The 24,909-nt window shown below is 42.2% G+C and overlaps 1 long non-coding RNA gene and 2 other non-coding genes across 3 annotated transcripts; all 3 read left to right on the forward strand.

Moving 5' to 3' along the window:
• The first annotated feature begins 1,635 nt into the window (after window positions 1-1,635).
• On the forward strand, window positions 1,636-1,742 carry LOC147933374 (small nucleolar RNA R71). The gene has a single exon (XR_015576745.1). It is a non-coding gene; the product is annotated as a small nucleolar RNA R71 (small nucleolar RNA).
• Window positions 1,743-7,540: 5,798 nt separating this feature from the next.
• On the forward strand, window positions 7,541-8,135 carry LOC147933375 (uncharacterized). Its single transcript, XR_015575619.1, has 2 exons — window positions 7,541-7,678; window positions 7,826-8,135. It is a non-coding gene; the product is annotated as an uncharacterized LOC147933375 (long non-coding RNA).
• A 15,115-nt stretch (window positions 8,136-23,250) lies between these two features.
• Window positions 23,251-23,356, forward strand: LOC147933376 (small nucleolar RNA R71). The gene has a single exon (XR_015576908.1). It is a non-coding gene; the product is annotated as a small nucleolar RNA R71 (small nucleolar RNA).
• Window positions 23,357-24,909: the final 1,553 nt, after the last annotated feature.

Raw genomic sequence — 24,909 nt, forward strand, 5'->3', positions numbered from 1 at the left:
TCAGGCTCCTTGTCCATCTCTATGACTACAAAATCAGTATGAACCCTTGCCTTCCCTATCTTGAGTGGGACATTCTCCAACCTTCCAACTACCTCTCTATTTGTCCCATCAGCTAGGCACACATGGAGGTTGGTGGATTTGAAATCAGTTCTCCCAAGCTTTTGAGCTATGGAGTATGGCATCACACTTGTTGAAGCTCCCAAATCACAAAGGCATTGATTGTAGTGGAGGTAACTGATTGTGCAAGGCAGATAGAATGGCCCTGGATCCTTAAGCTTAAGTGGGATGATCACTCCTCCACGGTTATCAAGATCCTTCTCATCTTGAGCTTGAGCCTTCTTTTTTGACAAATCAAGCAGAAAATCCCTATAGAGAGGATATGGTTCATACTGTTCCAAGGCAGGTCCTCTCTCCTCTTCTTGGTAAGCTATGATGATCTCTTGAATGGCTGACACTTGTTCCTTTTTATCAACCAAAGCTTCTTCTTTCAAAACCCTTTCTTCCTCTTGTTGCTTAGCCAACATCTCCTTTTTCTCAATTATTTCCCTTAACTCCTTGATCTTCTGTGCTTTGAAATGCCCAGGAAATGGTAGTGGAGGCTTGTAAGCAGGAGGAATGTACTTAGCAGGCTTTAGAGCTTCGGAGTCTCCAGCTCGATCGACCACTCGAGCATGCACTCGGTCGAGTGTGTGGTCGAGCTCCTGGTCGAGTTCGCTTGTGAGCTCCTGTTGCTTTGCACAAATGTCACTTGGGGCTTCAGTAACTAATGAATTCCCCCAAACTTGGACTTCACTGTCCTCAGTGACGTCTTCCTCTTAAATTAGAATGGCTTTGGCTGTGAACTCCCTTGGATTTTGAACAGCTTTTCCAGGAAGTTGGTTGGGTTTTGGAGCTGAAGTAGAGGCAATGTTACTCTCCATATACTTCACCCTTGAATTAAGACCCTCAAAGTTCATATTCAGATCATTGTACTGTGATGTTAACCTTTGGTTCAACTCAGCAAACTGCTTGGCTTCCTCAATCTTTCCTTGTGTTTGCCCAATCAACAACTGTTGCATCATTGCTCTTAAGTCTTGTTCTTGGCCTTGGTTAGTCTGAAACCTTGGTGGGGGACACAACTGAGGCTGGAACACTTGGTGTTGTTGTTTGGGGATGTAATTTTGTTGCTGTTGAGGCTGTTGAGGTGGATAGACTTGGTCTTGAGGATTAGCCACATTGGTACTCCTATAAGAGAGGTTGTTGTTCTTAAACCCTCCTTGGTTGTAGCCTTTGAATCCTCCCTGGTTTTGCATGTAGCACAACTCAGCAAACTCAGTCTCCCCCTCTTGAACTGGAGCTTCTTCTTCACCAATGAAGTGTATGGACTTGGACTGGCTAAGGAGTATCTTGTCATGTTTCTCATTGACCATCTTCAAATCCTTCTTATACTTGTCCTCTTGATCAGTTGAGGAGCTCCTTATGGTTCTATCATAATCTTCATTATAGTTGCCATCAGATTGAGCTAGATTCTCTACCAATTCCCAGCCTTTTTCCACATTCTTGTTGAGGAAGTTGCCATTAGAAGCTGTGTCAAGAAGCATCCTTATCTTGGGAAGCACTCCTCTATACAAGGTACTCAAGAGTGACTCATTGCTGAAACCATGATGAGGACATTGAGTCTGATATCCTTTGAATCTCTCCCATGCCTCACAAAAGGTCTCATTGTTCCTTTGAGCAAATCCAGAGATTTCATTTCTCAATCTAGCTGTCCTAGCATTTGAGAAGAACTTGGCCAAGAAAGCCTTCTTGCAAGCATCCCAAGTGGTGATTGCTCCAGTAGGAAGAGTCTTCTCCCAAAGGTGAGCCTTGTCTCCAAGTGAGAATGGAAAGAGCCTCAACTTGAAACCATCTTCACTGACTCCATTTATCTTGGTTAGACCACAGATTCTGTCAAACTCATCCAAATGATCAAGTGGGTCCTCCATTGGCAATCCATGAAATTTGTTGGCCTGGATCATGGAGATTAATCCACTCTTTATTTCAAAGTTGTTGTTTGCTACAGTTGGAGGCACAATTCCAGCCCTTTGGTTGTGAGTATTGGGTGCATCTCCAGCACCAATGTGCCTAGGTCTCTGCTCATGGTTAGCTTGTTGCTCCATGATTACTTGATCCTTTTGCTGAACTTGAACTACCCTCCTTCTCTGATTTCCCAAACATTTGTTCAACTTGTGGATGTTGTTAATAGGCCTTTGTAGATTGTCTTTTCCTTTAGACCTTGTGTGCATCAACAAACACGAGTACTGATTCGAACGGGTTCACAATTGAGCTCAGGCTCGTCTGGGGGGTCAAGTCGACTGGGAAGTGGTGTCCAAATGTACACGGCTTCTGGCTCGATCAAGTGCTCGATCACTGCTCGGTCGAGTGGTGGTCGAGTGACTAGTCGAGTGGTACCTGAAATGGAACTTCAACCCAGCAACAGAAGATTCAAGTGTATAAACGAACTTAATCTTAGACTAATATGGATCCTAAATGTCACAAAAACACACTCAAATAGGCAACGGCGCCAAATTGAAACAAGTATTTATTGGTGTGGTGGATGATGATGATGATGAATGTATGCAATGGTGAGATATGAATGGAATGATGGATGGGTGTTTCAATTCCCCTTATGCTGTTGCAGTATAAGAGGTATCAATCCTATCTGAGTGTTTGTGAACAGTTAAGATATGCATATGAATCTAAGTTAAGACAAATGTAAAGATTGTTTGTCACTAACAATCCTAAGATGGAAATGTAAAATGCAGAAAATAAACTACAAGAACTAAGAACTAAATGCAAATGAAACAGAATGATTGTAACTGTAATGAAGCAAGAATAGAAACAGAAACTACTACTAATGAACTAATGCAAGACAATTAATGAACTGAAAACTAAATGAATGCAACTGGAATGAAACAGGAATGAAACAAGACAATCACAAATCATAAACACAAGTTCTGGGGATGAACTCGAGCAAGCACTCGACCGAATGTAGGTCGAGTGGGAGGTCGAGCTGGTTAAATCCGAAAAACAGAGCAACACAATAAAAACAGAGCAATGCTAAAACCAATCAAACAACAAGCAAGCAACAGGATTAAGACTAAGATTTCAATAAACAAAGAAGGTCCTGAGGATGGATTCATGGGATGAACTAATCATTGTGGTTATCTAACTTGGTCAACAAATCTCAAGCAAACTTTGAGCTAACCTCTAGACATACAAATATAAGACAAGTTTCTCCCACTCTCATGGTCAAGAAACAATCAAACCTATGCAATTCTAGACTTGTTCTCACACAGTAAAGAATCTACACAAGCAGGCATTAAGCAATACATCTCAAACCAAACAAGACCTCTAATCTCTTAGCAAGCCTAATGGTAAGCTCTAGATCTAGCCTTATCTATGCCTCTTAAACATTGGTGTGATGCTAAGAAGCTTGAAATCAGATCCTACCCTCTCAGATATAGGATCAGCATTAAGAACATCTAGCCTAGAAGAGATCTACAACAATCAAGCTTGACCAAATCACAGAAACCACAAGATCAATCCATCCTAACCCATCCTCAAGATCCTAAGCAAACTACTCACAACAATACATGATGAACAAAGTCAAAAACCCAGAAAATATTGAACCTTGCATTATTAGAAAGATAAAACAAAGATCTATAATATTGATGAAAGGATGAAACTCAAATTCTCAATATCTTGAAAGTTATAGAACCAACAAAGTACAAGAATCTAGTCTTCTTTCTTAAGAAAGTACAAGATCTTAAAAATAAAAATGCAAAAGGAATAAAGCTAAAAAAGGTAAAAACTAGGTTTAGAGAATATCTAAAAAGCTGGACTCTTTGGTGGCTGCAGGTACAAAGCCTTATATAGTGGGGGAGTGGAAGCCTTAAAAATAGAGAAAGTCAAAGTAGTCAACGGCTCGGTCAACTCGACCTGTGCACGGTCGAGTGAGGGGTCGAGCTGGCTTCTCACGTGCAATCTCCACTCGGTCGAGTCCTCCTCAGCACACGGTCGAGTGTCTGGTCGAGTGTGCGGTCGAGTTGGACTCCGGACCTTGTTGTTTCAGCCTTAACTCCCTTGTTTCCTCCTCATGATTGCTTCACATCTCTTCTCCATTGCTTCCATGCTCCTTATGCTCCAAAATCACCTGTTTATGCATGAAAATATGCAAATGCAATGCAACTAAACTCTAATGCATGATTAGTGCTAAAGCTACACAATAATGGCCTAAATGGATAGCAAAAGATGCAAAATATGTGAATAAACTAAGGGAAAACAAGGTAAAATATATGAACATCATCTGATCCCAAGGCCATGAGGTCCATTAAATAGGATTAGCGGTAATTTTTTCTTTCCGCATGAATTCCTAAGTAATCCCCTATATAAACAGAGAGCCATAAGAGAGAAAGCTTAGAAACCCTAACTCACGGGAGAAAGAGAGAGAGAGAGAGTCTCTATGTCGCCGTTATCGCCAAAAACTGTGGTGGAGTAAAAACAAGAGTGAAGATACAAGATTCTGAAAACAACAAGCGAATGGGAACATAAAGTACATCAGGAGTCCATGAAAAAGATGAAGAAGGCTATAACTTGGCACTAGGAGCTGCTGATGTGGCGTGACGAAGAGGCGGGAAGCTGACTTGGATCTATGGCTAGTAGCTGTTACTAAATATTCAGTGTAACAGGTTTGGACAAAAATTCACAAATAAGTTCATTCTTTATGTGGAGATTCCAGATTTGTAAAGTTTTGACAGGGTTTTTGGGGTTAGTAGAGGTCGTATGCCACCGTTAACACTTAGACGATCTGTCTAACGTTTGTAACTTTGAAATTTTCAAAAACAGCAAGCTCAGCAGGTTAGTTTTCATAATATTTACTGTGTTTCACGTTTGGGTGAATATGATACAAAAAAAAATTAAGCTTACACTAGATTTTAGTCGGGTTTTACTTAATGATAGACTAAGTAGACTTAATCTCTGAATATGTGTAGTGTAATCATTTTAAAAAGATTATCTTAAAATCAAGCGTTTGGCCCTTTTGAAATCTAAGGGTTTGACACTTTTGAAATCAAAGGTTTGTATTGTTAAAATTTCCTTGTACGTTCAAAAAGAATGAATTGTCAATTCAAATTGTTGACTGATTTATGTGCATATGTGATGAAAGCTTTTCCTACAAACTTAAGCATAGAGATTTAAAAGTTGTTTGAGAAATAGGTCAAACCTTAGCCATAATTATTTTGATTTAGCCAAAAGAAAGCAAACATGAGAAGAAAAACTGTCTCCGAAGTGTGGGGAATCAAATGTATTTGGTAGAATTATCTTTCTCATGTCATTTCTTCTTCTATAAGATTCAAATTAAACAGTTTTAAAAAAACTATATATGGTTTGATAGATCCATCGGTTTGTTAATAGAGAAATACTTTTTATATATACTTTGAGCCTTTGAGGAAACTTTTGTGTATTGATACTTTGAGGCAATTTTAGGTTCAGTGGTGTCACTCGATCCTCAAAGATTTTTAAGATTGGTCTTTAGTTATCTTTTTATAATTATCGATCTATACACTAATTTAAGTTGATCTTTAAAGTAAAAGCTCCTATTCCTTTGAAAATTTTAATGCGACGGGTCATCGACCAGGGGAAACAGCCAAAATCAACCCTAACTATTTGCGGAACGCTTTTTCATACCTAAACTTCAACATCCTGTAAATAACAACATGAAATGTATTAAAATTCAAATTTACTACCTAAACTATAAAAATGTTGTCAATTTCAACGTCTGTTCGAACAATCTTTAGTTAGAGTTTAACGGTGTTGAGTCAGACGATCCATAACATCCACATAGCACTAAGACTTACCAAAACTACGTCATTTTTGGGTTTGTTATGGCAAGAAATGATCAAAAATGAAGTCTCACAACACACCCGAAACTGACTTCCATACCCTATTTTTTGTTAAACGTTTTGTTTCTAGCCACAACACACCTAAAATGACCAAAACAACTTAGTTTTGGTCAGTCTTGGTGCCACGTAAATGCCACTAGTCGTTCGAATCAGTACTGTTAAACTCTGACTTAACACCATTTGAGTAGATGTTGAAATTGACAATATTTCATATAGTTCAGGTAGCAAATTTGAATTTTAATACGATTCATGTTGTTATTTGCAGGGTGTTGAAGTTTAGGTATGAAAAAGCGATCGGCAAATAGTTGAGATTGATTTTGGCCATTTTCCCGTCATCGACCATTATTTGACACTATTTAAAATTTCGTACCACGCAAGACTTTATAATAAAGAACAAAAAAAATAACAAATACACAAAGAAGGAAAAGAAAGTTAAAAAACTGTTTTTTGGTGCTCACCTTGGTTTGCAGATAAATTTTTAAAAATTTATTTTGCCACCTGTGTCACTAAAGTTCACCTATCTTTTCGGTCAAAGGTTTTGAGATAACTCTATAGTTAAGCGTACTTATGCTGGAGCAATTTTAAGATGGGTGATCTTCCAAAAAGTGATTGTCAGAACTATGCGAGTGAGGACAAAACACAGAGAAAGATCATGTGGTGATTTATAGGGATGGTAAACAAGTCTTTAAAGTCTCTCGGACATAACTAACTAACCGTCGAATATGGGTGGGCTCATGAGTCTAGTGAGAAGCTGTGAAGCCCACTAAGCGAGATGGGTCTATGGGCTGGGAGTTAACATGGGGTCCAATGAGAGGTGGTGGTCGAGGTGTAATAAGTGATATCAGAGCCGAACCTAAACGAGTATGGAGTCGAGTAAGCTCACACTATCAATTATAAATTACAAAGAATAAGATATTTATAATCAAGTTTTAATATGTTTTCTTAAAATATGTGGAAAAAAAACTGAAAATTGGATCAACTAGGAACAGAGAGAGTATTAGGTTAGTGTTTTAATATTTTTTACATACAATTAGTCAAAGTCATATAACAATTTAACATTAGAATCATTTTCTACCAAATTAACTTGATGTCAGATTAGTTTTTAAATTTTATTTTCGTAAATTAATTTACCCTACCGAACTTACTAGGTAATATATCCCTGGTCAAACTTTCAAGAATTATTTTTTAAATTATAAATTAAATTGTATAGGAAATTATAAATTACAAAAAAAAAACAAGAAATTTATAGTCAAGTTTTAATATGTTTTTTTTTTTTAAATGAGTGAAAAAACTAAAAATTGGAACAACTAGGAAGAGAGAGAGTATTAGGTTTCGTTTAGCGTTTTAATATTTTTTACATTCAATTAGTCAAAGTCATATAACATTAGAATCATTTTCTACCAAATTAACTTGATGCCAGATTAGTTTTTAAATTTTATTTTCGTAAAATAATGTATCCTACCAAACTTACTAGGTAATATATCTTTGGTCAAACTTTCAAGAATTGATTTTTAATATTTCAAAAAGAGTCAATTCGTTCAAAATATCCGTTATATTTTATTTAGGAGTTCATGTAACTAGTTACCTATATAAAGGACCTATTAGATCTCAACGAAATTCATCAACAAAAACCATAGGAGTATAACACGTTATACAAACAAATTAACACTTCAGAATCCAAAAACAAAATATGGCAAAGATCAAATCTTTAGTTGTTGTGAGTACCATCACAATAATTTTGTTGTTGGTCATTACAGGTTAATCAAACTTTCTCACTTTTTTTAATAGTCTCTAAGCTATGTTGTAGGCTTGTAGCTTTCTTTATCAACTTCGACATTAACTATTATTTTATTTATATTTCTAAGACATTATGTTTCTTTCTAACTAAATTATTTACTTTGCAGAACAAGCAAGTGCAACCGGTCAAGATATTTTCTGTTATGGACCGTGCATTGACCCTGTGAAATGTGAGCAGTTGTGCAAGTCACGAGGTTATAATACATGGTTGTGTCAATCTATTGGAATTGGAACCAAGAGTTGTTGTTGCGTGCCAACAAAGAAGGAAATCTATGAAGAAACAGTTCACCTGAACAATTAAACTACTTTCACATAATCTTTTATTTTTATGACAATTATATATATATATATATATAAGAACTAAAAATATAAAAAAAGTAATTTATAAAAATTATAAGATATGTTTTCTCCTTTTAACCACAGAAGCTATGCTAAAAATATGTCTCATTATGAATATTTTTTTGTATGTGGCATTGCTCTTACTCGTTTGAGAAGGGCCCATTACAGTATAATAGCAAATTTTAAATAATCATGTCTACGATGACATTTAAATAGCAGATTAGAATATGTAATAGCATATTAGGTACAATAACAGATGATAGCAGGTTTGTCCGAGAGTCTTAGGCTGGCATATACACAAATTTACAAAGGACAGTTAAACTTTACATATACGGTTTCATTTACACCATGTTCACCTTTAACCCATAGGAATACGGATCCAAATTTTTTGTTTATGGTCATTGTTGGTACCGTAATCCGTCACCTCAAGTTATGGGCTTGGACCTAGGCCCAATGGACAATATGAGCCAAGGCCGCGACTAGGTCGGCCCATTGTTCCTGATCCAAAGAAGTGAAGTGAAGTGAAACAGAAGAGTGAAATCATCTCGGAGCTCGGGGCAGCGGTCAAAGATTCTCTTGAATACATTGAATAGAAGGCGAGATTTACGGACTAAATGGATAAGTAATTAATTGTAATTGAGTAGTATAAAAGTAAGAGGGGGGAGAATGTAAAGGGGATCAGAAAACTTTCATTTAGCAATAAGAATACATTTTCACTTTGCAACAAACAACAGGTCTTTTATTCAGTTCGGAACTAGAATGGTGGTAAGCACCCCCGCTCAGAAATCACTCCGGAAATTGAAGTTCAACTTCAGTTCTCACATTTGGCGCTAGAAAGATGGGGATTTATCACCTATACTCTTGCTAGTTCCGACTCTACCTCCGGATCCACGCCGTCAGTGCCGGCTTAGATAGGGGGGCAAGGGGTGCGACCGCCCCAGATTCATAGATTAAGGAGACAAATAATGTAAGATAAAGAGGTACAAAAAAAAATTCAAGATAAAAGAGCACAAAAAAAGAAATAATGCAAGATAAAAGGGCACAAAAAAATAATGTAAGATAAAAGAGGTAAAAATAAAATTTGTAACAAAAAAATAGTTCATTAAAATATGTTTTAACAATTTATTTTTACGTAACCAAAAAGACTTTTTATCTTGCATAATTATCTCAACTGACTCCAACATAGAACAAAAATAAAATTTTCTAATCTTATCAAGTATTTATATATTATCAAAATAAAATCCATATTTTTTTAACATATAACAGAGGTTAAATTTTTTTTTTTTTGTCTTTTATTCAAAAAGAAAAAAAATTGCCCAGGGCCCCCTAAAAAACCCTGAGCCGGCACAGCACGCCGTGCAAGCATCGCTATGGCTAACGAGACCTCCAGTCATGTAACTTTGGAAACAATCCAAAACATTTTGCAGGATTTGACAGAGAAATCCGACCGTCAGCAAGCAGCCTCAGCTGCTCTGTCCGAACGCTTCGACAACCTGGAAGGACAGGTCTCTACCCGTTTAGAGACAGTCACCAGTTCGGTTGCCGATCTTTCAGCCTCTCACCGCGTGTATGCCGATCGGGTCGATCTCCTGTCTTCCGAGCAAAACCCGCGACGATGTGCTTTAGATTTCACCGGTGTCATTCCGCCATTCACCTCGCAGCCGGCAACGATAATAGCGACTCCAGGGAATACTTTCCCACCTCAGATAAACACACAGGCAGCACCACCGCTGGTCAGAGATAGCCACACTCCGGTTCAACTCGAGGTCGCTGGATCCTCTGAAGTTCAAGTTCGGATTCCTCCCCCCGTGTGAGGAAATGTCCTTACTCCGGGCTATGCTTCCAACCGGATGCAGAGCGAGATCCGAGACATGCGATCTATTATGCACAGTGCAACCACTTCGGCACCAGACAATTCTCGAGTAATTGAAGAATTGAAGCGAACACCTTTCTCTGATCAAATAGCCCGAGTTCGCGTCAAGGACACCGAAAAAAAAAATTCACGAGCTACGAAGGAAAAGGAGATCCCACTACTCATCTCAAAACCTTCTTGCTGACGGCTAGCCGCGTGGACCTCGAGCCTCACGAAACAGATGCTGGATACTGTAAGTTGTTCGCAGAAACGTTTAGTGGACCAGCTCTGCTCTGGTTCGCATCTTTGGCGGCTAGCTCCATTAACAATTTCACAGAGCTGTCAACCTCTTTTATCAAGCAATATTCTAGTTTGCTTGAAACAGCGGTAACGAACGCCCAACTTTGGAACCTAAACCAAGTTTCTGGGGAGTCACTCCGGTCATACATAAATAAGTTCAAGAAAATTCAAGTACAGATTTCGGGCCTTTCAGATTCAACTGCTTTGGCCAACTGAAAAATGGTCTCTGGCACGAGTCCCGTTTCCGTGAAGCGCTGAATGTGAACCAGTTCGCTACCATCCTGGACGCACTGCATCGGGCTTCGAACTGGATAGTTGCAGAGGAGGAAAAGGCAGCTGCAGCTCAAAATCATAAAGTTGCTACCAAACCTCGATTCGAAGCACCTGCTAAGAAGAAACCTCCCTCTACTCCGAAGTCCAGACTAGGCACCTTCACCGCGGACAAGTCTCCTCAAAAAGGTTCCCCGAAGAGTTCACCATCCAAGCCGTCGTTCTCACCACGCTCCAAGAGCGGAGTGCTCCCAAGTAACAAGTGGGTCCGAGACGAGAACGCGTACTACAAAACAAACGGACACTCAACTCGGGACTACAAAAAACTGATGCACCTTCTTGCGGAAAAATTCGTGTATGGCGAAATGCCAGACGTTACTATCAACGAACTCGATCAGAAAGCACCATCCGAGACCGACGAGGATGTCCCACCATCAAAAAAGCTGAAGCAAGCTGCTGGTGATACAGGTCCCAAAAAAAGGATCGATGTCATTATGGACGGTTCGTGCCTTTTCCACAACTCGATTACAGCGATAAAGGATCACCAGCGAAAGCTCACAAACCCACAGGCCAAGCGAATTAAAATCACCACGAGTGATTTACCTGAAGTCACCTTCTCGGAGAAGGAAACCGAGGAACTGAATACTCTGCACGATGACGCACTTATCATATCACTGGATGTTGCAAATCACGAAGTATGCCGGATCCTAAGAGATACTCGGAGCTCTGTGGATTTAATCTTCTTGGAGACGCTTACTAGAATGGGCATCGGAAAAGAACACATCATAGGTCCACCTTCTCCTTTGGTTTCATTTACGAGTGAAATGTCAATGTCGTTAGGGACAATAACTCTGCCAGTTTCCACCCAAGGAGTGGTCAAAATGGTAGAGTTCACAGTTTTCACCGACCTGCGGCCTACAATGCGATAATGGGGACGCCTTGGCTCTACCAGATGAAGGCAGTGACTTCAACGTACCATCAGTGCGTCAAGTTCCCAACCCCGCAGGGAGTTCGTGAAATTCTAGGAAGTCAAAGAGTGTCGAGAAGCTGCTACCTCGCAAATCACAAGCTATTTGTCCAATAGCAACCACAGCTCGAGGTCACGAAGCACCCAGTTTGGAAGCAGCTCAAAGGTGACCTCACCGAATCCATTTTTATTAACGAGAAGTTTCCGGACCAAAATATCAAGATCAGGGCCGGATTAGGAAGCGAACTCCGAACCAAATTAATCTCTTTCCTGAAGGAAAACATGTCCACCTTTGCTTGGTCTGTTGACGAAATGCCTGGGATCAGCTCATACGTCATCTCGCATGAGTTGAATGTGGATCCCACGTTCAGGCCGGCAAAGCAGAAGCGTAAAAAGCTCGGTCCAGAGCGAGCTGAAATTGTCAACAAAGAAGTGGATCGCCTACTTAACGCTGGTCAAATCCACGAGGTAAAATACCCAGAATGGCTTGCAAACACCGTGGTCATAAAGAAGAAAAATGGAAAGTCACGAGTTTGCGTTGACTTCACCGATCTGAAAAAGGCATGCCCCAAGGACAGTTTCCACTTCCGCACATCGACAGGTTAGTCGAGTCCACCTCGGGACATGAATTGCTGTCTTTCATGGACGCTTTCACCGGTTACAACCAAATCCTCATGAATCCGGAGGACCAAGAAAAAACAGCATTCATTACGGACCGCGAAACTTACTGTTACAAAGTGATGTCGTTCGGACTGAAAAACACCAGAGCAACCTACCAGCGTCTGGTAAATCGGATGTTTGAGCAACAGCTCGGAAAGACCATGGAAGTTTACATTGACGACATGCTAGTAAAGTCCATGGAAGCCAGCTCGCACCTGACGGATTTGACAGTTTGCTTCGACACTCTGAACCAGTTCGGAATGAAGCTTAACCCTACAAAATGTACTTTCGCAGTTCAGTCTGGAGAGTTTTTAGGCTACATAGTCACAGAGCGGGGGATCGAAGCTAACCCGAGGCAAATCAACGCATTCTTATCCATGAGTTCCCCAAGGACGTTACGAGAAGTGCAGCGCCTTAACGGACGGATCGAAGCTCTCAGTCGTATTATCTCCCGATCAACGGACAAGTGCCTCCCATTCTACCAGCTATTGAAAAAGGCAGGGAAAAACTTCGTGTGGGATACAAAGTGCGAAGAAGCTTTTGCTCAGCTCAAAGCATACTTATCCGAACCTCCGGTCTTGGAAAAGCCCGAACTAGGAGAACCACTTTTCCTCTATGTAGCAGTCTCTGCCAGCGGAATGAGTGGAGTTTTGGTTCGCGAGGAAAGGGGGGAGCAGAGGCCAATTTTCTATGTTAGTAAGTCATTCACGGGGGCAGAATCCAGGTACCCAATGATGGAGAAATTGGCTATTGCGGTGGTTACCTCGGCAAGGAAACTACGGCCTTACTTTCAGTCTCACTCGATTGTAATCCTAACAACACAACAACTTCGGGCAGTGCTGCACAGTCCGAGCAAGTCTAGGAGGTTAGCTAAGTGTTCAGTTGAACTTAGTGAGTACGACATCGAGTTCCGAACCCGAACTTGCGCAAAAGCACAGATACTAGCAGATTTCCTTATAGAGCTCCCGCTCGCCAGTTCGGTGGAGGACAACATCGGGGTCCCATGGACTTTACACGTGGATGGTGCGTCTTCTAAGACAAGTGCATGAATTGGGGTTTGCCTTGCCTCCCCTACCGGTGAAGTGATCGAGCAGTCGTTTCGCCTAGCGTTCAGTGCGTCGAACAACAAAGCCGAGTACGAGTCTTTTCTGGCTGGATTGCGCCTCGCAATGGGAATTGGTGTGCGAAAGCTCCAGGCTTTTTGTAATTCTCAGCTGGTTGCCAACCAGTTTTTGGAGGAGTATGAGATTAGGATGGGCCCATGGAAGCCTACCTAGACACAGTCCGGGAGTTAGCAGCTAAGTTCGACGATTTTGAAGTAACTAAGATCCCACGGGATGAGAACTCCGCCGCAGACGCTTTAGCAGCGTTAGCCTCGACTTCGGACCCCGCAACTACAAGAATTATCCCAGTAGAGGTCATCGAATTTCCAAGTATATGTTTAGAAAGTTCGCACGTGGTAACTCGGGCAATGAAGAAAAAGATAGCTGCTGAAGAAGAAACTCGAGCAGCAGTATCCGACCCCTCCCCAGGGATAGATTTGGCACCCAGCGCGGCAGTTCCTGAAGTCACCTATCCACCTACAGGTGATCAGAGTTTCAATTAAAACCCAAAGCACACTCAACCACGATCTAGTGGTGTCGTCGTAGCACTTCAGGGTCGAATCCACAGAGACCAAACGATACACTATGAAATTATATAGACCGAGTATAGCTAAAGCAAAGAGGAAGTTTGTTTTGCAAGTAACAGAATTAAAATAGAAAATAAATAAGAGTTTGTACATTTAAGAGAAAATATTGGGCGCAGGGAATCAATCAAGGGTTAAGATCACGAAATTGGACGATGGATTGGGATAGCTTTAGGAACCGTTCTTGAACTCGAATCTCAAATATAAAACTAACCTACCGTCGCAGTATTAGTTATCTAAGCAAGGAATCGAATGAACCCTAAACCGTAGTTTGGATCTAAACAATCCTAGCAAGCATTAAGTTCCAATCCGATTATGTTCACAAGGTGCCCCAACTTCAACTTTCGTTGGATGAGGATCACCTTGCTCATCTAAGTTCTTTCCAGAAATTCAACAACACTTTTGATGCCTAGATGAATTAAACCTATGATCATAAACTAGGTAGCTAATCTAGTTTAAGCAATAAGAATACCCATAGGTGAAGAACACAATAGATCAATCCCAAATCTAACAACCTAAATCAGTAAATCATAAAACTCCCTTTTAAAACCCGAAACCCAACAGTAAGACTACTCAGACATCAAACAGAGGCAATCACAAATCAAATATGAAGAAAACATGTTTGAATTGCAAAAGAAGTAAAAAGGGTTCAGAATTCTTCTCCAAAAGGTTAGAAAGGATAAGAGATCTTCTCTCAGGCTTACAAGTGCTCAAAAACGGCGTAGAGTAAAAGTTCTTTTTCTAGTGGTCGAGCCCCGTGCTTAAATAGTAAAATAAATCCCTAAAAAGTTGGTTTAAATCGAAAAAGGAAAGATTGCGTCGGGGACGGGATTGGTCGATCTCGCGAGGATCAGTCGATCCGGAACGTATTTCTGCTTTCACTCCATCTGCCTTCTAGCTCGATCAGTCTTCAACCAATTAAGCTCCAGATGCATATTTTCATCCCAAAACGCTCTGATTCCTCCTAAAGTCACCTAGGACCTGTAAAGACTCACAAAAGACTAAAAGGACTCCAAAAGCACACTTGGACCTAAGAAAAGACTCAAAACAATCCTAAAAACTATAGTTAAAACTCTATAAAATACAGACACATCAATTCCCCCGGACTTGAATCTTTGCTTGTCCTCAAGCAAGAACAGACAAAAACTCAAGAACAGAGAAAAGGTTTGAAAGTGGAAACTCACAAATTTGAGGGAACCTCTGCTTTGCACTCTTCATCACATCAAATGGAGAACTACTTTCCGTACTCTGCCCATGATTAGGATCAACACTCCCTACTCTAAACTCCACGGCCTTAGAGAACCTTCAGTCTCCCCATCGTTGTCTCTCTACATCAGATTAGTAAAAAGGTGTGGTCTTACCATGGGAGTATCGATCATTGAACTGTTGACTCCTTCAACCTCTTATCGCCCAAGACCTCCTCTTATGCTCCCTTTCCTCTCTCTTTTCTCACTTCCAAAGGGTTGATTTTTCCCTAATTTTCTAGGGTATCATTTTATTTTATTTTATCAAATCTTTGCTCTTTTCTTGTGGACAGGTTTCCATGAGTTCCGAAGGATGCACGGCTTTACGCACAACCCTCGGTTCACTTCTTTTATTACCTATATCCTTTTCTTCTTTCTTCTTTTTTTTTTTTTTTTTTTACTGAGTACTGAAGCATACTTTGTGAGGAGATGCACGTCTTGTAAGGCTTGAAGGGAGGAGTATTGTCCGATGTATACCAAGCCCCAAGGTAAGCAATTAAATCTGTTTTAGTCATGTCAAAGCTAGAGACAATTTCTGGTTCGACTTAGTGTTCTCCTTGGCGAGTGTCTTTTGGGGCGTGTTGAGACTGCTCATGTTCATTCCAAGCTTCATTCCAAATCAGAGGTACAAAAGTAATCATAAGAGTGTTAGTTCAAAGCAAAAGATTCCTAGGAATGATAATAGTTTCCCATTTTTTTTGTTAATTTTTTTAGACACGACAAACTGACTCAAATAAAAGAAAAATCAAAAGAAACAACCAAAGAAAACGACATTAGAAACTTAGAGACATCCCTCCCCCGGACTTACTTCACACCGTCCCGGTGTGAAAGCAAAGCTAAGGAAAAGAAACCTCCGACAGAAAAAATCAAAAGATAAAAATAAAAATCCTAGAAAAGAAACAGAGTAACCCGGAAATAGGTAGCTACAGGTCAGGTCTGCTGCGATGGTGAGGACGTCGCGGGATGGTTAGACCCAAGAGGCTCAGTCGCTGCGTCCTCCTCGTCTTCGGTATCGATGTGAGCTGTTGGAGGTTGTGCGAAGCAGGATGCTGCGAGACTCTGGAGCCAAGTGGCCAATCGAGTGAGCAACATGTTGTTCTTCCGCTGAGTGTTGTAGACCCATCTCTCAAACTCATTTCGAGCTGGCTCCTTAGGTGGTGCAGCAAGAAACTGGTTCACATCAAAAGGAGGAAATGGTGGGAGCGGTTGAGACGATTGTGAAGGGGTAGATGTCCCCGCGGTTTGTGGGTGGCTACGGGATCGTAGGGCCGCAGGCTCTCGCTCCTCTCCCAAAAGAACATCGTCAATATCCATAAGTATGTCAACAGGAGGATCAAAATCGATATTCTGAACCTTGCGGAGGGAGGTGACGAAAGGTATAGGGATCAGCATATAACGAAACTGACCGGTCTTGGTCTGGTAGCGATAGCAGAAGTTGTGTCTCACCAAAATCTCACTAGTAAACATGTACTTGAGGTCAAGCAACTTCCGCTGTGACACCTTAGCGTGCGGTGGCAAAACAACGCCGCAATACTCGATGATAGGGGTCACCAAACTGCCGATGAGAACTCTCTTGTTCTTAGCATGAGCCATGCTCCTCCGAACCTGCTCAAAATCCTTAGATAGCAGGAAGCCAAAGTTGACATCATGAGTTTGCTGGTACAGAGGGGAATCCGGAGCGTGAAGGAACCTGCGAAAACCATGGAAAAACATCCACAACTCAGGTAGCTGCAATGTGCTAGCCTCAGCCCTAGCATAAATTGTGTTACTCAGGAACTTCGCCGTGATTCGGAGGACGGGGTTGCGGATGCGAGACTGCCTGGCGCTTCGAGAAGCATATTGCCAAACAGCAATAAGCTTCCAAATTTTTGTCCTACTGTCGAGCTTCTCCATCGTGCACAATGTGTTTCTGGGGAAACCGAATATGTCACATAGATCAAACATGGAGACGACATAGTGTTTCTTGAGTAGGAAGAAGCTGATCGAACACTGCTCGGCCATCATATCAGAGCCGCCTGGCGAATCCACTTGCACAGTGGCAAGAAACTCTCGTGCGAGCCGATCATGCAAGTCCCATGCTTGCTCAACAAAAGTACCAAATCCCATGTTTTCACCAACTGATCGAAATCCGACAGCATACCCATCTTCTCAAAGAGCTCCCGATCGACGAAACGAGTTGGCTCCATCTTGCATTGTCCGAGTAGCTTCAAACCCTTAGTATCCTCATCACTCCAAACTCTCGTTGGCGGTTCTTCGGAAGGAGTGGCAGTCTCCTTACCGCTACGGCTTCGTTTAGGCATTGTCTACAAAAGAGTAAATAGCCAACATATGAGAAAAATCAAAGCAATCGAAAATTTCCTAAGCTAAATCAATCCATGTTACAAGCCTATGCTAAATTCGAGCTATTGCAACCGAAATCTATCTCCAAGATTATGTAGCATAATCAATCTCACTAATGCACTCATCAACGGTAAAGAAGAAGAGAGAATAGCATAAATCTCAAAAATTGAGAGGTGAAAACCTTGGAATTGCCGAAACCAAATATAAATTGGGAGAGAGAACACTTACCTTGTTCGAATGATTGGCACAAAAATTGGGTTGGGTAAAGGATGAAAAATCAAGTTGAAGAAACCCAAAATTCGAATCAAACAAGAGAGGATTTGAGAGGAGAGGGGAATCGAGTTTGTGTACGGCGAGGGAGGAAGGAAGAAGAAAAGAAATTAGGTTTTAAGGGGTGTGAACCCGAATCCGGTTTAACCCGGTTCAATTTAAGTTCATAAACCCGAAAACTATTTTTCTTCCTTACTTTTTTTTTTTTACGTCCCTCGATTTTACTTACCTGGAACAGGGATCAGTCAATCCAGAATTGGATTAGCTGATCCTGACCACCACGGAACTTTCCTTGAAAAGGGTTTCGCATCTTCTACATTTAGAACCTGTTCCTGAAAATAAAACTCACTACCAAACGTGATTCTCGAGTGACTATGTAAAGAATACAAAAATAGCAAATTTCCTAAGAAAAGAAAAACAAAACCAAAAAGAGAAGGGTAAGCAAATGCAAACTCTTTGGGTTGCCTCCCATTAGCGCTTGTTTATAGTCTCGAGCCTGACTGTTCTTACTGCCTAAACAGCTTGTGGTTCCTCCAGAGGGAGGGAGGTCTCAATCGGGTCATACTCCGCTAGGTACGGTTTAAGACGTTGGCCATTGGCATTGATTTCTTTGCCCTCTTGGTCCCAAAGTACAACAGCACCATAAGGCATGACGTCCTTGATTCGAAAGGGACCGGACCAACAGGAACGCAGCTTCCCAGGAAATATCTTCAGCCTCGAGTTGAAAAGAAGGACCAAATCGTTCGCAGCAAAATCCGTGGAGATAATCTTCTTGTCGTGTAAGGCTTTGGTCCTTTCCTTGTATATCTTGGTGTTCTCATAAGCATCCATGCGGATCTCATCAAGCTCATTCAGCTGAATAAGGCGTCTTTCTGCTGCGGTCTTGACGTTGAAGTTCATCTGCTTGGTCGCCCATAAAGAATGATACTCAAACTCAACAGGCAGGTGACATGATTTCCCATAAACCAGCCGGAAAGGGGTGGTGCCAATGGGTGTTTTGTAAGCAGTCCGATATGCCCATAATGCTTCATCGAGTTTTAAGGACCAGTCCTTTCTGGTTGAGTTGACTGTCTTCTCCAAGATGCTCTTGATTTCTCGATTAGAGATCTCGACTTGCCCACTGGTCTGTTGATGGTAAGGGGTAGCAACCTTGTGTGTCACGCCATGTTTTCGCAAAAGGTTTGTAAAGAGCTTGTTGATAAAGTGAGTGCCCCCATCGCTTATTACCACTCTAGGAACACCAAACCGTGGAAAACTTATGTGCTTGAACATCTTGAGGACCACCTTCGAATCATTAGTAGGACTTGCGACAGCTTCAACCCATTTGGAAACGTAATCCACTGCAACAAGTATGTAGAGATTGCCATAAGAGGGTGGAAAAGGCCCCATGAAGTCGATTCCCCAACAGTCAAACACCTCAATCTCCAAGATAAAGTTTTGTGGAATCTCGTTCCGCTTGCTGATGTTCCCACGTCGCTGGCAAGAGTCGCATCGGGAGACAAAGTCGTGTGCATCTCGGAATAAAGTAGGCCACCAGAGGCCTGCTTGGAGCACCTTTGTCGCGGTTTTGAAGGTAGCGAAGTGTCCCGCGTAGCTAGAACCGTGGTAGTGGAAAAGAATTCCGTGTACTACTAATTCTGGAACACATCTCCTGTAGAGGCCATCAGCACAATGCTTGTAAAGAAAAGGCTCATCCCAGAAGTAGCGTTGCACATCTCTGAGGAACTTTTTCTTAGCATATCCAGTGAAGTTCGGAGGTTCTTCTGCAGCACACAAATAGTTTGCGATATCGGCATACCATGGCGAATCGTTAACTGTCTGTTGGAGTACCTTAACATCGGCTTTCTCCTTGTAGCAGTCGATGAAGGCTGCAACCACATACACATTCTCCTCAGGGAGTCGGTCATCTTTGGGGATCTCTTCATCGATTCGCAGCCGAGAAAGGTGGTCTGCAACCCCATTCTCAATCCCCTTCTTGCCCCTTATCTCAAGATCGAACTCCTGCAGTAGTAGTATCCATCGCAGCAATCTCGGTTTAGCATCTTTCTTGGTTAACAAGTAGCGCAGTGCGGCGTCATCTGTGTGCACAATAACCTTGGATCCGACCAGATAGGACCTGAACTTTTCAAAGGCAAAGACTATGGCGAGTCATTCCTTTTCTGTTGTGGCGTACTTGGTCTGTGTCCCATCGAGTGTCCTGCTAGCGTAGTAAACAACATGCAACTTACCATCCTTGCGTTGTCCTAAAACCGCTCCCACAGCAAAATCACTTGCATCGCACATAACTTCGAATGGCAGATCCCAATCGGGTGGTTGGACTATTGGAGCCGAGATTAGTGCTTGTTTGATTGTTAGGAAAGCCTCCAAACAATCTGCAGTAAACTCAAAAGAGATGTCCTTGCATAGTAGCTGGGTGAGTGGTCTGGCTATCTTGGAGAAATCCTTAATGAACCTCCGATAAAACCCAGCATGACCAAGGAAACTGTGTATATCTTTGACGGTTTTAGGAGGTTGTAGACTGGACATGACTTCTATCTTGGCTTTGTCGACTTCAATTCCTCTCTCAAAAATTCGATGGCCAAGAACAATCCCATTGGTGACCATGAAATGACATTTCTCCCAATTCAGCACGAGGTGTTTATCCACACAGCGTTGAACCACTTTGTACAAGTTGGATAAACAGGAGGAGAAGGATGAGCCATACACCGAAAAATCATCCATAAATACTTCCATGATTTCCTCAATCAAGTCGAAGAAGATCGACATCATGCAGCGCTGGAAGGTGGCTGGGGCATTGCACAACCCAAAAGGCATTCGTCGGTAAGCGAATGTGCCATAGGGGCAAGTGAAAGTGGTCTTCTCCTGATCATCTGGGTGAATCGGAATTTGGAATAAACCAGAGTAACCATCCAAGAAGCAGTAGTAAGGGTGGTTCGCTAAACGCTCAAGCATTTAGTCAATGAATGGAAGAGGGAAGTGGTCCTTCCTGGTGGCTGCATTGAGCTTGCGGTAGTCGATGCACATGCGATGCCCTGTTACCGTCTTGGTGGGGATCAACTCGTTTTTCTTATTTGAACCTACTATCACCCCTTCTTTCATCGGCACTACATGGACTGGACTCACCTAAGTGCTGTCAGAGATTGGGAAAATAACTCCAGCTTCCAACAGTTTGAGGATCTCCTTCTTCACTACTTCCTTGAGGTTCGGATTTAGCCTCCTTTGGTGTTCGATGGAAGACTTAGATGGATCCTCGAGGTGAATCTGATGTGAGCACAACTCCGATGATATACCTGAAATGTCATCTAAGGAATAGCCCAAAGCCTTCCTATATTTTCGTAACTCGCAGAGCAAGAGTGCGGTTTCAACATTGTTTAGGTTAGAGTTAATGATAACTGGATATGTGGAGTTAGGTCCGAGATACGCGTACCTTAGCCCTTCTGAGAGTGGCTTTAAGTCCAACTTTGGAGCTTTGAGTTCACTCCAATCCTCCTGATTCGATTTTGTCCCAGGGCAAGTTTCGGGATCAGCTGATCTGTCGCCTGGAATGGTCAATCCATCGCCTTTATCGGATGCTTCCACAGGAGGAGTTGGATCAGTCAATCCAGTTTCCGGATCAGTCAGTCCAGGTTGCAGATTGATGAATAGGACTTCATGTTTCAGAACTGCTGCAGCATCGAGTGTTCTGGCCAAATTCTCAGTCTCCTCAGAGAGATATCCCAGCTCTGGTTTCGTCTTGGTGAGTGCTACAGCCAGATGATCACTTGTACACACTTCATCATAGATCTCATTAGCTATTTCGCCTATTGTATCAACCCAGAAGGTTTGACCATCAATCGTAGGCTTCTTAGCTGCTTTCTCCAAATTGAATCTCAAAATCAGATTATCCATTTGTAAATCGATCTTTCCCTCCATGACGTTTATCATCGCACCAGCCGTGGCCAAGAAAGGTCTTCCAAGTAGAATCGGTTCTTGGGATTCCTCGTCAAGCTTCAGAACTATGAAATCAGTAGGAATGTAGCAGTTCCCAGTTTGCACTGGTAGGTTCTCCAACACTCCTTCTGGGCGTCGAGTGGAACTATCAGCAAGGACAAGGGTGACGGGTCGGTTTGAAGGTGTAGAGGCCAAGTCGCGTCGCAACACTGAGTGGCATAAAGCTCACGCTCGCTCCTAGATCGCAAAGGCATTTGCTCAACTTGAGATCTCCTATCGTGCAAGGCAAGGTAAATGGTCCAGGATCCCTACATTTTTCAGGCATTCGATTTTGGAGCATAGAATTGCACTCTTGTGTGAGGTACATCACTCCTTTCTCTAGACTGAGCTTGTCGGTCATAATTTCTTTCATATACTTCTTAAGAGCTGGAACCATCCTTACTGCTTCGAGGAAAGGGAGTTTAACCTGAAGCTCTCCTATTACTGACTTGAGCTTCTCATATTCTCGCTCCTGAATCTTTGATTTGCGGCGAGTAGGGAAAGGTAGTCTGGGTGCATAGGGTTGTTGTGGTCCGCTGGGTTGTTTTTCTTCAGGAACTGTTGATCCATGTTTAACAACATCATCAGGAATGTTGTGGAGAACTTCGTCATGGATGCCTTCCTGATTTTGTGTTTTAGCCTGGTCAGTCCCGCCGCTGGATCGGTCATTCCCTGCTTTCTGTTGCGGTTCCGGAAGCTCCTTGCCGCTTCGAAGGGTGACGACATTCACATACTCTTTTGGATTAGCCTCGTTCTTTCCTGGAAGTGTCCCTGGAGGTGCCTTGACTCTAGCTTCGGATTGTGCCACTTGGTTTTCCAACACTCTCATGTGAGAGTTCAACGATTCGATTCAGAGCATGCATCATCTGGTTCTCCATCAGAGCATGCATCAGAGCATGCATCATCTGTTCCATCAGAGCATGCATCAGAGCATGCATCATCTGTTCCATTGTCGATCTTGATAGTCACCTCAGTGGCGTTTTTCTTCTGGTTCTCCATCAGAGCATGCATCATCTGTTCCAGTTTGCTCTCCAGTGAGACTGCTGCCTGCGGTGCAACCGGTTGATACCCTTGCGCGAAGTTGTTGACCTGAGGTTTCTGTTGGAAATTCGATCCTCCAAAGCCTGTACCCTTGTTCTGGAAGCCCTGTGCAAAGTTGCTCTGCTGAGGTCGCGGTGGGTAGACCTGATCCTGAGGATTCTCGACATTGTTGCTCCTATAGGACAGATTAGGATGATTCCTAAAATTCTTGTTAAAACCTCAATTTTGGAAGTTCCCTTGTCCTCCCATGTAGTTTACTTCCTCCATACCCTCTTGGTGTGTCTCAGCCCCAAAGTCTGCATATCCCCCAGCTTGTTCCTCGCACAAGTTAACACTTTGGTGATCCCTTTTCAGCAGGAGATTCACCTTGGCTGTGAGGTCTTTAATAGCATCAGTCTCGACAGCATTGACCCAAACCGTACGGTCATAGTCTGTGCCGTGATTGCTATTGCCTGCTGCAAGGTTCTCTATTAACGCATTGGCTTTGTTCGCGGTGTTGATGGAGAAATCGCACTTGCTGGCCGTGTCCAATGCCATCTGGTACTTCTGTTCGATGCCCCCATAGAAGATGTTCATCAGATTCTCGTGGGTGTAACCGTGGTGAGGGCAGTCTCGAAGATATTCCTTGAACCTTTCCCATGCTTCACAAAACGACTCCATGCCTCCTTGCGAGAATGTAGTGATCTTGCTTTGCAGCTTGGCTGATCGTGACTTGGTGTAGAAGTGATTCAAGAAAGCTGCTCTACATTGCGCCCAAGTGGTGAGTGATCCAGCATCCAACAAGTTCAGCCATCTAAGTGCTTTATCCGCCAAAGAGAACTGGAACAGAGTCAGCATTAGATAGTCATAGGGTACACCATTGGACCTCGTTGTGATGGTCAGCCTCTCAAAAGCCTCAATGTGATCTAGAGGACTCTCCGATGGTAACCCGTGGAACACGCGGTTCTGAACCAGATTGATAAGACTATGCTTGATCTCATAATTTTGCCTTGCAGGTGCGGGAGGTTGAATCGCAGATCGATTCGCAAATAGCCTGTTTTGAGCATCCTCATCCCTTAAGGTGGCTTGCCTTGCGGGTGGATTCAGTACAGCTTGCTCTTGCTGCCTCTGCTGTTGTTGGACGATTCCCAGCTGAGGATTTGGCGGGTTAGCCCCTGTGTTTCCTCCGTCAGCCATAGGATTGGCTTGGGCTCTTGCTCTTTGGTTCTTGCGTTCAAGCTGTGCTAACTCCTTGTTTCCTAGTATGCGCAAATCAGTTTTCTTGCTGCTCCTTGTATGCATACACCTGAAACAAGGAAAGAAAGTTGCAAGAACTCGTTAGTAACTAAAATAAAGAAACCTTAGACTAAACGTGAATCTAAAATTTCAAAGGCAACGTTTTGGTCCTCGGCAACGGCGCCAAATCGATCAGAGTTTCAATTAAAACCCAAAGCACATTCAACCACGATCTAGTGGTGTCGTCGTAGCACTTCAGGGTCGAATCCACAGAGACCAAACGATACACTATGAAATTATATAGACTGAGTATAGCTAAAGAAAAGAGGAAGTTTGTTTTGCAAGTAACAGAATTAAAACAGAAAATAAATAAGACTTTGTAAATTTAAGAGAAAGTATTGGGCGCAGGGAATCAATCAAGGGTTAAGATCACGAAATTGGACGATGGATTGGGATAGCTTTAGGAACCGTTCTTGAACTCGTATCTCAAATATAAAACTAACCTACCGTCGCGGTATTAGTTATCTAAGCAAGGAATCGAATGAACCCTAAACCGTCGTTGGGATCTAAACAATCCTAGCAAGCATTAAGTTCCAATCCGATTATGTTCACAAGGTGCCCCAACTTCAACTGTCGTTGGCTGAGGATCACCTTACTCACCTAAGTTCTTTCAAGTAATTCAACAACACTTTTGATGCCTAGATGAATTAAACCTATGATCATAAACTAGGTAGCTAATCTAGTTTAAGCAATAAGAATACCCATAGGTGAAGAACACAATAGATCAATCCCAAATCTAACAACCTAAATTATTAAATCATAAAACCCCCTTTTGAAACCTGAAACCCAACAGTAAGACTACTCAGACATCGAACACAGGCAATCACAAATCAAATATGAAGAAAACATGTTTGAATTGCAAAAGAAGTAAAAAGGGTTCAGAATTCTTCTCCAAAAGGTTAGAAAGGATAAGAGATCTTCTCCCAGGCTTACAAGTGCTCAAAAACGGCGTAGAGTAAAAGTTCTTTTTCTAGGGG

Source organism: Camelina sativa, chromosome 12 (genome assembly GCF_030686135.1).
Source record: "Camelina sativa cultivar CO46 ecotype springtype chromosome 12, ASM3068613v1".
Taxonomy (NCBI): domain Eukaryota; kingdom Viridiplantae; phylum Streptophyta; class Magnoliopsida; order Brassicales; family Brassicaceae; genus Camelina; species Camelina sativa.